Source organism: Triticum aestivum, chromosome 4D (assembly GCF_018294505.1).
Source record: "Triticum aestivum cultivar Chinese Spring chromosome 4D, IWGSC CS RefSeq v2.1, whole genome shotgun sequence".
Classification (NCBI taxonomy): domain Eukaryota; kingdom Viridiplantae; phylum Streptophyta; class Magnoliopsida; order Poales; family Poaceae; genus Triticum; species Triticum aestivum.
The window spans coordinates 461938572-461951904 of record NC_057805.1 but is presented as its reverse complement, the minus strand read 5'-3'; positions in this window follow the sequence as shown (position 1 = coordinate 461951904).

The window sequence follows — 13333 nt, the reverse complement described above, 5'->3', positions numbered from 1 at the left end:
AATTAGGAACACGTGAGAAATTTGTATATTAAACTTCTGCAAAAAGAATCAACTCAAAATCACTCTTATTTTAATAATGAGACTTATTTTCGTGAGCGCAAAAGTTTCTGTTTTTCAGCAGGGTCAAATCAACTATCAATAAAGTGTTGGGTTAATCATGTCAAATCAACTATCACCCAACACTTTTGGCACTTTATTGAAACAAAAGCAACAAAACATGATTACTACAGTAGCTTAATCATGTTAACACACAAAAACAGTAGGGAAAAGTGTTGGGTTGTCTCCCAACAAGCGCTTTTCTTTAATGGCTTTTAGCTAGGCATGAAGATTTCAATGATGCTCGCATAAAAGATAAGAATTGAAACATAACAAGAGCATCATGAAACACATGGCAATCACATTTAAGCCTAACCCACTTCCTATGAATAGGGATTTTGTGAGCCAATAACTTTTGGGAGCAAGAATCAACTAGCATAGGAAGGCAAAACAAACATAACTTCAAGATTTTCAACACATAGAGAGGAAACTTGATATTATTGCAATTCCTACAAGCATATGTTCCTCCCTCATAATAATTTTCAGTGGCATCATGAATGAATTCAACAATATAACTATCACATAAAGCATTCTTTTCATGATACATAAGCATAGAAATTTTGTTACTCTCCACATAAGCAAATTTATTCTCATGAATAGTGGTGGGAGCAAACTCAACAAAATAACTATCATGTGATTGAAAATTAAAATCATGATGACAATTTTCATGGTTATCATTATTCAATATAGCATACATGTCATCACCGTAATCATCATAGATAGAAACTTTGTTTTCATAATCAATTGAAACCTCTTCCGAAATAGTGGAATCATCATTAAATAAAACATGACCTCTCCAAATCCACCTTCATCATTGTAATCATCAAAAATAGGAGGCATGCTATCATCATAATATTTTTTCTCATCAAAACTTGGGGGACAAAAGATATCATCTTCATCAAACATATCATCCCCAAGCTTATGGCTTTGCATATCACTAGCATCATGGATATTCAAAGAATTCATACTAGCAAAATTGCAATCATGCTCATCATTCAAATATTTCGTGCCAAACATTTCATTGACTTCTTCTTCTAACAATTGAGCACAATCTTCCAATCCATCATTTTCAAGAAAGATATTATAAAGATGATCAATAATATGATGCAACCTCAATTCCATTTTTTTGTAGTTTTCTTTTATAAACCAAACTAGTGATAAAACAAGAAACTAAAAGATTCAATTGCAAGATCTAAAGATATACCTTCATGCACTCACCTCCCCGGCAACGGCGCCAGAAAAGAGCTTGATGTCTACTATGCAACTTTATTCTTGTAGACACGTGTTGGGTCTCCAAGCGCAGAGTTTTGTAGGACAGTAGCAATTTTCCCTCAAGTGGATGACCTAAGGTTTATCAGTCTGTGGGAGGCGTGGGATGAAGATAGTCTCTCTCAAATGACCCTGAAACCAAATACAAGAAATCTCTTGTGTCCCCAACACACCCAACACAATGGAAAATTATATAGGTGCACTAGTTCGGCGAAGAGATGGTGATAAAAGTGTAATATGGATGGTAAAAATATATTTTTATAATCTAAATAAATAAAAACAGCAAGGTAGCAAATAGTAAACGGGCACAAAAACGGTACTGCAATGCTTGAAAATGAGGCCTAGGGTCCGTGCTGTCGCTAGTGCAATCTCTCAACAATGCTAATATAATTGTATCATATAACCATCCCTCAAAGTGCAACGAAGAATCATTCCAAAGTTCCTATCTAGAGGAACATAAGAATAAATTGTTTGTAGGGTACGAAACCACCTCAAAGCTATTATTTCCATTTGATCTATTCAAGAGTTCGTACTAAAATAACACGAAGCTATTCTTTCCGTTCGATCTATCCTAGAGTGCGTACTAAAATAATACCAAAGCAACATATTCATAATACTCAATCCAACACAAAGAACTTCAAAGAGTTCCCCAAGATTTCTACCGGAGAAACAAAGACAAGAACGTGCATCAACCCCTATGCATAGATTACCCCAATGTCACCTCGGGAATCCACGAGTTGAGTGCCTAAACATATATCAAGTGAATCAATACGATACCCCATTGTCACCACGAGTATTCAATTGCAAGACATATATCAAGTGTTCTCAAATCCATAAAAGTATTCAATCCGATAACAACGAAATCTCAAAGGGAAAAACTCAATTCATCACAACAAGATAGAGAGGGGAAAACACCATATGATCCAACTACATTAACAAAGCCCACGATACATCAAGATCGTGACATCTCAAGAACACGAGAGAGAGATTAAACACATAGCTACTGGTACAAACCCTTAGCCCCGAGGGTGGACTACTCCCTCCTCATCGTGGTGGCTGCCGGGATGATGAAGATGGCCACCGGTGATGATCTCCCCCTCCGGCAGGGTGCCGGAATGGGGTCTAGATTGGATCTCGTGGATATAGAGGCCTTGCGGCGATGGAACTTATGATCTAGGTTAACCCCGAAGGGTTTTGGAATATTTGTGAATTTATAGGGTAAAGAGGGAGTGCGGGAGGCCACCGAGGTGGGCACTTCCCACCTGGGCGCGCCAGGGGGCCCTGGTTCACCCTAGTGGGTTGTGCCCCCCTCGGGGCACCCCCAGGTGCTTCTTTGGCCCACTGTTGGCCTTCTGGTCCATAAAAAATATCCGTGAAGTTTCGTTGCATTTGGACTCTGTTTGGTATTGATTTCCCGCGATGTAAAAAACAAGCAAAAAACATCAACTGACACTGGGCACCGGGTCAATAGGTTAGTCCCAAAAATAATATAAAGTTGCTATAAAATTATTGTAAAACATCCAAGAATGATAAAATAACAACATGAATACTTCATAATTATAGATACGTTGGAGACGTATCAGCATCCCCAAGCTTAATTCCTACTCGTCCTCGAGTAGGTAAATGATAAAAGAAATAATTTATGAAGTGTGAATTCTAGCAAAGTGCATAAGTTTGATCAATGATAATTTCAATCACCTTTTCTAGCATCATAACAGCAATTCTTTCTCATAAAACTTCTCATGTTATAATGGCAACCAATTCACATGTTAAGGTTCAAACAATGAATTCTTTTGAAACCCAACAACCTATGTTCTTAGTCACTAAGCAATTGCAATTCAACTTATTCAACGAAGTCTAAGTAAGAGCTCCACGTACATCACACACAATTTTTCCCGTTAAATCGTTTGTGTTATTGAATGTATCACACATGGTCTGTAGAAGAAACTGTGTGGCAAAGGCTATCCATCACACACAATTTTTATGTGGTAAACGTTTGCGCAAGGTGGCCTAACGCAAATAGTTTTCAAGAGAAAGTCGTGTGTGATTGTTCATTGATCCAACACGGTTTATTCCTAGAAACTGTGTGCTTTGCCTGAGGTCATCGTCCACGGTATTTTTTCAATAACCGTTTGCAATAGCAAAACCCAATTAGCAGGCTAATTCACGATTAGCAGGCTAGTTGTCCTATTATTAGTAATCCATTTATTAATCTAATTGACATTCATATTAAGCACATAATAATTTCATTTCCATATTAAGGAAGCAGAATTTCATAATTGAAATACATCAGAGTACAACATGATATAGCTTCAGCACTCAGCTACCCCATTACACAACTGCACCAGCACCAAGTTTCACATGCAACATGTATAACCTTTCAAAATTAGCATCATAGACGATATATAGACAGATGCATCTCATTAGGAAAACTGCTGAAGCGGAAGGCGAATATTGGGCCTTCATTCATGTTGAAGGTCTTTGCAACTTTAGGCCAGTGCCTGTGGATGATTGACCGTCCGTCCTTCATCCTCTTCAGGAACACTTCAATATTGAACCATGGGTGTTGTATGAAAACCTTCCTCGTCTCCTGACCATAGAGGTGGTTTGAGAGGTAATCATCAGTGAACTGCTCTGGAATGGCCTGAAAACAAGGATGTGCATACATATCTTCTCTATATTGGAAATGGGGCAAAGGAATAAAAAAAGGGAAGGTATAATAGTTAGTACCATCTTGTAGTGAACTGATGTCTTCTTCATTGTGCAGACAAAGATCTTGTTGTTTTTTGTAGCTAATTTCTTTATCCTAACAATCTTTCTGAGTTTCTTGACTTGACTTGACTGATATTCATGGACAAGTCATTTCCCCATATGCAAAAAGGGTTGAACAGTGGGTCAAAACCTCTGACGGCAGGACCTACATGTACAAGAATAAATTGTTAAAAACCTAAATATTAGAATGGTTCCTGCAATTGCACAATAATGTGCTATTAGACAACGGACCATGCACGTGCTAACCTCGATTGTAAACCTCAGTGCTTCCCATTGTTTCCCTGCAACACATATAAGGTAGTTAGTCATCAGGTTAAGTAAGGGTTCGCATGCTATCAGTAAAATATGTTGATGAAAAATAAGCACATTCCAGATTCATCAGATTAATTCAAGCCACATGGAAAACCCATTTATCCAAACCAAGCATGATTAAGAACTAGGAAATATAGCACTTGTATATGTTTCTCATGTATTAAGTGCAGCCAAATTCAATTTATTCCTCACGTGCACAACAATATAAAATTCTACCCACGACAATTGGACATCGCATTGCAGAATTGAACCAAGCAGTTAACTAAACACCACAATAAATGAACCAAACATTAACTGAGCACCACATTGCACAATATAACATACTCCTAATAGAAGATCAGACAGTTAACCAAATAGTTAACTACAGCCAATTGTAGCAATTGTATTTGTTTCTCATGTATTAAGTGCAGCCAAATTCGATTTATTCCTCACATGCACAACAATACAAAATTCTACCCACGACAATTGGACATCGCATTGCAGAATTGAACCAAACAGTTAACAAAACACCGCAACATAAATGAACCAAACGTTAACCGAGCACCACATTGCATAATGTATAACCAAACCAAGCATGCTTGACGACTTGGAAATATAGCAATTGTATTCGTTTCTCATGTATTTTGTAAAGATAAATTCGATTTATTTCTCACATGGAAGACAATACAAAATTGCAGCCTAAAGAATTGAACATCACATTTGCAGAATTGAACCAAACAGTTAACTAAAGACGACAACTAATTAACAAAACAGTTAATAAGTGAGCACCACAATGTAGTGAAAGCTTAAGACTGTTGTCACAGGGGTGCCAGGCTAGCTAAAGCCCCCTGCTCTGCTTTATGTTTCTTATTTGCTTCTGAACTTGTATCAAACTACTAGACTACTACTCGGCTTCGACCTGGTTTCTCTAGTGGAAATCGGAGGGGAAACCCTCTTTTGCTTAGAAAAAACGACATATAGAACATATACACTGGAGCAACAGATTGCATGGTAAAATTAGATAACACAATTCACTAGAATTTGTGAAGGAAAGGCAGGAGCAGCACACACAACGGGTAAACCGAGCATGCTTAACCAGCGTAGCTAGCAATTGGCAAGGTGGTCCTCCAAGATCTGGGGGTCGGCACGAATGGCAGCCATCGCGACCTCATCCGCGCGTGCAGCCGCGATTTGCTTCTCTGTTGCCAAATGCTCCTTGAGATCCTGGCTATACTGCGTGCACCATGGCTTAGGGCACCGCTTATTTGGTGGAGGGGTCGGTGATTTGGGTGGAAGGTGTCGCGCTCGCACCGGCGGTCAGGGCATGTGGGATGTGGAAGGAGGAGGAGGATGGGGGTCGGGTGTGGATTACCTGCCCGGATAGACGAGGCCGAGCACGTGAAGGAGGGTCGCCGACAAAGAGGCGGCGGCGCTGCAAGCAAGGAGTGAAGGTTTCAACTTGGAAAGGAAGGCGGAAACAGGGGAAATGTGGCTTTTGGTAAGGGGGAGGGGGCGGGGAGGTAGATATTTCCGCGGAAGCCGAAAATTTGGAATCGCTTCAGCGAAAAAACTGGCGCGCAAAGTGTCATCAGACACGGTCCCTTATTCTGAACTGTGTACAATATGTTAGCATCACAAATTATTCAAATAGTTGAACCCGTGTGTGTTGAGTTTGAACGTCAAAATTTTTGGTTCGAATTTCCCTGGTTAGAGTGGTCATCCACGTCATTGCATAATTTGGGTACACAAAGGAGACTACAGCACACCCACACTTCTTAATCGAGCAAGTTCAGCAGTTAAACAGAGCTAGCTGACCTAAACATTACTCTAACAAATTAAAGACCGACACTCTTAATTAAACAAAACAAATAGTACTACTACGGCTGGTGCTCGTCGATCTCCGCCACCGCCTCATGTCCAGCTCGCGCCCGACGGTCTCCTGGGGAAGGGGCTCCATGGCATCCATCACACCATACTCGGCAAGCATCTCGCCATCCGCGTCCGCCATCTCTTTGGAAAAGGCCGCCACGAGCTGGGCATGGGCAGACGCGATCTGGGCTTGGACGGGCTCCGTCATTGCAAGGTATGTGGCGGAGGAACGGACGGCTGCTCGAACACTCTCGGTGATTGCCAGCTCTTCAGCCGTGGGTTGCCGACCGTTATCGGAGAAGCTTCGTTCGATTTGTGCGGTGACCGCTAGGAGCTGGGCGTGGGCGGCCTTGACATGGTCGTGGGCGGCCTCCATCAGGGCTAAGGCCGTCACTGCAGAACGGACAGCTGCTATGCCGCTCTCGCCAGTTGCTATCCCCGAGGCAGATGTTGCTGCCGCCACTTGAAAAGCAACAACGGCCGTTTGGCCTGCCTTGGCCGCCCGGTCACAGATTGCGGCTGCGCTCATGCACCTTGTTAGCACGCGCATGGCGGCTGCGGCCAAGCTCTCGCCGGAGTGGGCCACCGAAGTTGCCCTCATGACACGGGTCCACGTGCCCATCTTTCACCGACGACGATTGAACAATGAAATGGTATTTGGGGAGCGAGCTAGTGTGCTTGAGACGCCGGCTGTGGACTGTAGCCGACGCACCTTCTCGCGTAAGCCATATGCGTACTATACACCGACGGTGCTCCAGGATATTTTGTGCTGCATCTCACACGGTTGGTGATAATAAACTGTGTGCGATCTACTTGATTTTTTATCTTGATTTGAATTACATAATGGGGTCACAGCAGCAATGGACGGTTTTTGAATGGCTAGACCATTTATCTGGAGTGAACATGCAACTATATGTGTGTCGTAAAATAATTGGAATTATTCAGGGTTCGTTTGAACATTTTATACATTAAATTTGTTTTCTAGCCATTTCAGGTGCACAATTCAAAATTAAACTACATGCACATGCTCCGGTGCACCAACATGGGTTGTAAAATCATATATGTGTCCATGGGTTTATGCTTATCTCCCATGCAAGAAATGGGGATGAAATTCAAACACCACGGCACCGTGGCCCTCCGGCAAACATCGACGTACTTGCTTTTGTAATTCTAGTAAATCCAAAATTCGTCCAAAATTCATGAAACTTGGCATGCTATCATGGAGCGGCATCAACATGCCGTGGTAAATTTTTTGTCCCATTTGGGGCAGGTTTGGGTATAAGCTTCTCATAAACCAGAGCGTCTCACAACAAGTGTGATGGTTTCGGTACGGAACGTTTGACCTTTCTGGACGAAACAATATCCGTTGCCTCTTCTCGATTTCAAATTTATTCCTAGTGTCAACATAGAACAACAGGAGTGTTGTGTCAATTTTTGGGATTTTCGGGGTTCGCTTGGTCATTTTTATACATTAACTGAGTTTTCTATGCATTCATGTGCATAATTCAAATTTGAACTACATGCACATGCTCTAATGCATATAAATTAGTTGAAAATTAAAATATGTGTCCTTGGTTTCCTTCTTAGGTCCCATGCAAGAAATGGGAATGAATGTCAAACACCCTGCCAAAGTCACTCGGCCGCAAACATTGAGATACCTTGTTTTTTAATTCTAGTAAATCCAAAACTCGTGTGCAATTCATGAAACTTGGCATGCTATCATGGAGCGGCATCAACATGCCGTGGTAAAATTTTTGTCCCATTTGGGGCAGGTTTGGGTATATGCTTCTCACAAACTAGAGCCTCTCACAACAAGCATGATGGTTTCGGTAGGGAACGTCCCACCTTTGGGGACGAAACGATATCATTGCCTCTTATTGCTTCCAAATTTTTTCTCGTGTCAACATAGAACAACAACAGTGTTGTGTCAATTTTTGTGATTTTTCGGGGTTCGTTTGGACATTTTAATGCATTAACTGAGTTTTCAATGCATTTATGTGCATAATTCAAATTTGAACTACATGCACATGCTCCAGTGCATATAAATTGGTTGAAAAATCAAATCTGTGTCCTTGGTTGCATGCTTAGGTCACATGCAAGAAATTGGAATGAATTTCAAAAACCAGGGCACTATTGATTGCCGGCAAAACATTGAGATGCCTGGTTTTTAAATTCTAGTAAATCCAAAACTCGTCTGAAATTCATGAAACTTGGCATGCTATCATGGAGCAGCATCAACATGCCGTGGTAAATTTTTTGTCCCATTTGGGGCAGGTTTGGGTATATGCTTCTCACAAACTAGAGCTTCTCACAACAAGCATGATGGTTTCGGTAGGGAACGTCCCACCTTTGGGGACGAAACAATATCCATTGCCTCTTATTGCTTCCAAAACTTTTCTCGTGTCAACATAGAACAACACGAGTGTTGTGTCAATTTTTGTGATTTTTCGGGGTTCGTTTGGACATTTTTATGCATTAACTGAGTTTTCAATGCATTTCTGTGCATAATCCAAATTTGAACTACATGCACATGCTCCAGTGCATATAAATTGGTTGAAAAAATCAAATCTGTGTCCTTGGGTGCATGCTTAGGTCCCATGCAAGAAATGGGAATGAATTTCAAACACCAGACCACGGTTGATTGCCGGCAAAACATTCAGATACTTTATTTTTAAATTCTAGTAAATCCAAAACTCGTCTGAAATTCATGAAACTTGGCATTCTTCTATCATGCAGCGGTATCAATATGCCGTGGTAATTTTTTTGTCCCATTCGGGGCAGGTTTGGGTATATGTTTCTCACAAACCAGAGCTTCTCACAACAAGCATGATGGTTTCGGTAGGGAACATCCCACCTTTGGGGACGAAACGATATCCATTGCCTCTTATTGCTTCCAAAACTTTTCTCATGTCAACATAGAACAACACGAATGTTGTGTAAATTTTTGTGATTCGGGGTTCGTTTGGACATTTTTATGCATTAACTGAGTTTTCAATGCATTTATGTGCATAATTCAAATTTGAACTACATGCACATGCTCCAGTGCATATAAATTGGTTGAAAAATCAAATCTGTGTCCTTGGGTGCATGCTTAGGTCCCATGCAAGAAATGGAAATGAATTTCAAACACAAGGGCACTGTTGATTGCCGACAAAACATTGAGATGCCTGGTTTTTAAATTCTAGTAAATCCAAAACTTGTATGAAATTCATGAAACTTGGCATGTTATCATGGAGCGGTATCAACATGCCGTGGTAATTTTTTTTGTCCCATTTGGGGCAGGTTTGGGTATATGCTTCTCACAACAAGCATGATGGTTTCGGTAGGGAACGTCCCACCTTTGGGGACGAAATGATATCCATTTCCTCTTATTGCTTCCAAAAATTTTCTCGTGTCAACATAGAACAACAGGAGTGTTGTGTCAATTTTTGTGATTTTTTTAGGTTCGTTTGGACATTTTTATGCATTAACTGAGTTTTCAATGCATTTATGTGCATAATTCAAATTTGAACTACATGCACATGCTCCAGTGCATATAAATTGGTTGAAAAATCAAATCTGTGTCCTTGGGTTCATGCTTAGGTCCCATGCAAGAAATGAGAATGAATTTCAAACACCAGTCCACCGTTGATTGCCGGCAAAACGTTGAGATACTTTATTTTTAAATTCTAGTAAATCCAAAACTCGTCTGCAATTCATGAAACTTGGCATTCTTCTATCATGGAGCAGCATCAATATGACGTGGTAAAATTTCTGTCCCATTTGGGGGAGGTTTGGGTATATGCTTCTCACAAACCAGAGTTCTCACAACAAGCATGATGGTTTCAGTAGGGAACGTCCCACCTTTGGGGACGAAACGATATCATTGCCTCTTATTGCTTCCAAATTTTTTTCATGTCAACATAGAACAACAGGAGTGTTGTGTCAATTTTTGTGATTTTTCGGGGTTCGTTTGGACATTTTTATGCATTAACTGAGTTTTCAATGCATTTATGTGCACAATTCAAATTTGAACTACATGCACATGCTCCAGTGCATATAAATTGGTTGAAAAATCAAACATGTGTCCTTGGGTGCATGCTTAGGTCCCATGCACGAAATGGAAATGAATTTCAAACACCAGGGCACTATTGATTGCCGGCAAACATTGAGATGCCTGGTTTTTAAATTCTAGTAAATCCAAAACTCGTCTGAAATTCATGAAACTTGGCATGCTATCATGGAGTGGCATCAACATGCCGTGGTAAAATGTTTGTCCCATTTGGGGCAGGTTTGGGTATATGCTTCTCAAAAACCAGAGGTTCTCACAACAAGCATGATGGTTTCGGTAGGGAACATCCCACCTTTGGGGACAAAACGATATCATTGCCTCTTATTGCTTTCAAATTTTTTCTCGTGTCAACATAGAACAACAGGAGTGTTGTGTCAATTTTTGTGATTTTTCGGGGTTCGTTTGGACATTTTTATGCATTAACCGAGTTTCCAATGCATTTATGTGCATAATTCAAATTTGAACTATATGCACATGCTCCAGTGCATATAAATTGGTTGAAAAATCAAATCTATGTCCTTGGGTGCATGCTTAGGTCCCATGCAAGAAATGGGAACGAATTTCAAACACCAGGCCACTGTTGATTGCCGGCAAAATGTTGAGATACTTTATTTTTAAATTCTAGTAAATCCAAAACTCGTCTGAAATTCATGAAACTTGGCATTCTATCATGGAATGGCACCCGACATGCTGTGGTATTTTTCGTGTCCATTTTGAGAGAAGGTGCACTCGAATAATGACAGCCAACAAAGGCATTTTGAAAAAATAGCTGCCACTTTAATATCTCAAACGTTTGTCTAGTTTAAACCGTGTGCGTTTTGTTAACCATTCACGTGACGCCGCGTGTCTTGGATTTAATGGCTGTAGGAGGTGCCATGCGGACAGCTGCTTGACCTTGACTGAACGGGAGGCGTGCGAGCGTAGTCCGGTACGCGGGCTGAGCAAGAGGCGTGCAAGCTGTCCTCGAATGCGTAGGGTCACTGGGAAGCGTGCGAGCTGTACGCTGTGCAGGCTCACTGGGAAGCGAGCCCACTGACTTCCACGGTCGCCCGCCTTCCTCTCCGTGCGCGCGCCCCCTCAGCAGCATGGGACGCCGCCGTCGAACGCTACCTCTCAGCGCCGCCAGCTGCCGTCCTCCCGCGCCCCGCCCGTCGACCCCGGGACGACATGATGCAAAGTGAGAGCAGGATTTGTGCATCTCTTCAACGCAAACGGTTCTTTTGGATGACCCGTGTGTAACCACTTACAAACAATTTGGTGCGATTTGCATCTATCATATTGGGTATCGCTGGTGCGCGTCGGTCCTAAACAAATGGTTTAAAACCCCTTTCCGCGACGGCATTTGGAACCGTCGCCAAGTGAGTGTGGGCGATAGGGGGGTCCTTCCCACACGACCCAGAAACCGTCGGGGATAGGGCCCCTACAGTACTCCTACTCGTTTCTGCTCGCATTGCCATCGCAGTTGGTATTCTGTGGTGCTACGTTTATGATGCGCGGCCCATCACAAACGGTTCACTATTATAGAACGTGTATGATGCGCGGCCCATCACAAACGGTTCACCGTTAAGAAGATTAGCTAATCGTCGTACGAGTGTCGGACAGGATTACGAAACGTCGGACCGTCATAACATCGTCGTACACGACAACTATCGCACACGCTATTCTGTGGTGCAACGTTTACGATGCATACTTCATTAGAAACAGTTCATGGTTGCGAATCGTGTACGATAAGGCAACTAACACAAACGTTTAGTTTGCCTGCACCGTTTGTGATATTGTCTGACATCGCACACGCTTTGCAAACGGCAACTGTGTGCATGCTTGCACACGTTTCCTCTTTGTGAACCGTCTCCGATTATGGTGCATATTGCAAACGTTGGTGTTTTACCAACCGTGTGTACCGTAACAACCTGGAGAGCGTAATTTCATCGTAATTTAATTGCTGCTTTTCCAAATTGTACCGGATTTGGATTTGAATTTGAATGTATGCTACAACTTTATTGATATCCATCAGGTTCAAACAACCAATGCATTATTCGATTCATAGGTACATATGTTCAAGAATTACATAAGAACCAAATAAAGAATGATGAACCACAATTGTATACTTGTACTATTAAAGACGGTAAAGAAAGATGCGAAATATATTCTGGTTGCTGAACAAGGTGAAGCGGAATGCCCATATTGTGCCCTCCTCCATGCAGAAGGCACGCACGACTCTAGTCCAACCCCTTGTGATGGTCGACCGCCCATCCTTCACTGTCTACATGAAAACATCTAGATAATCATCGTGTTATGATAGAAATACTTTAACCTTTGCATGCCCATCAATCATGTAGTTTGAGAGGTAATCTTGAGTAAACTACTTTGGCAACCACTGCAAAGGAAAAAGATTCAGACATTGTCATCTAACACAACTCATTATGGGCAGTAAAAAGAAGGCTGCAGAGTTCTTACTTACCATCCTGCAGTTCGCTGTTGTCTTGGATAAAGTGTAAACAAATAGTTTAATTGCCATCTTTGGACCCATTTTACTAACAATCTTTATCAGCTTCCTCACTTGATGCTGGTTCATCGATATCTCATTGCCCCATACGCAGAAAGGGTCGAAACACGGATCTTTACCAATGACATATGTACCTAAAAGCACCAAGTTAATATTAGAAGCTAAACAACAATTGCACAATGATGTAGTACAACACTCTTTTATAATATGTCTATATACATCCGTATGTGGTAGTCCATTTGAAATATCTAAAAAGACAAATATTTAGGAACGGAAGGAGTATCTTATAACATCCAATATACTCACATATTAGATGAATTAACATCTTATATTATGGGCCGGAAGGAGTTTAGTTCATCCTTACAAATTATCTGTTGCTGTATCCACGAGTTACAGTTAGTTTGAGCTAGTTCGGGCTCAAATAGCCCTAAAGTATATCTAAACATGAGGGCTAGTTTGAGCTAGTTGCATCTATAACC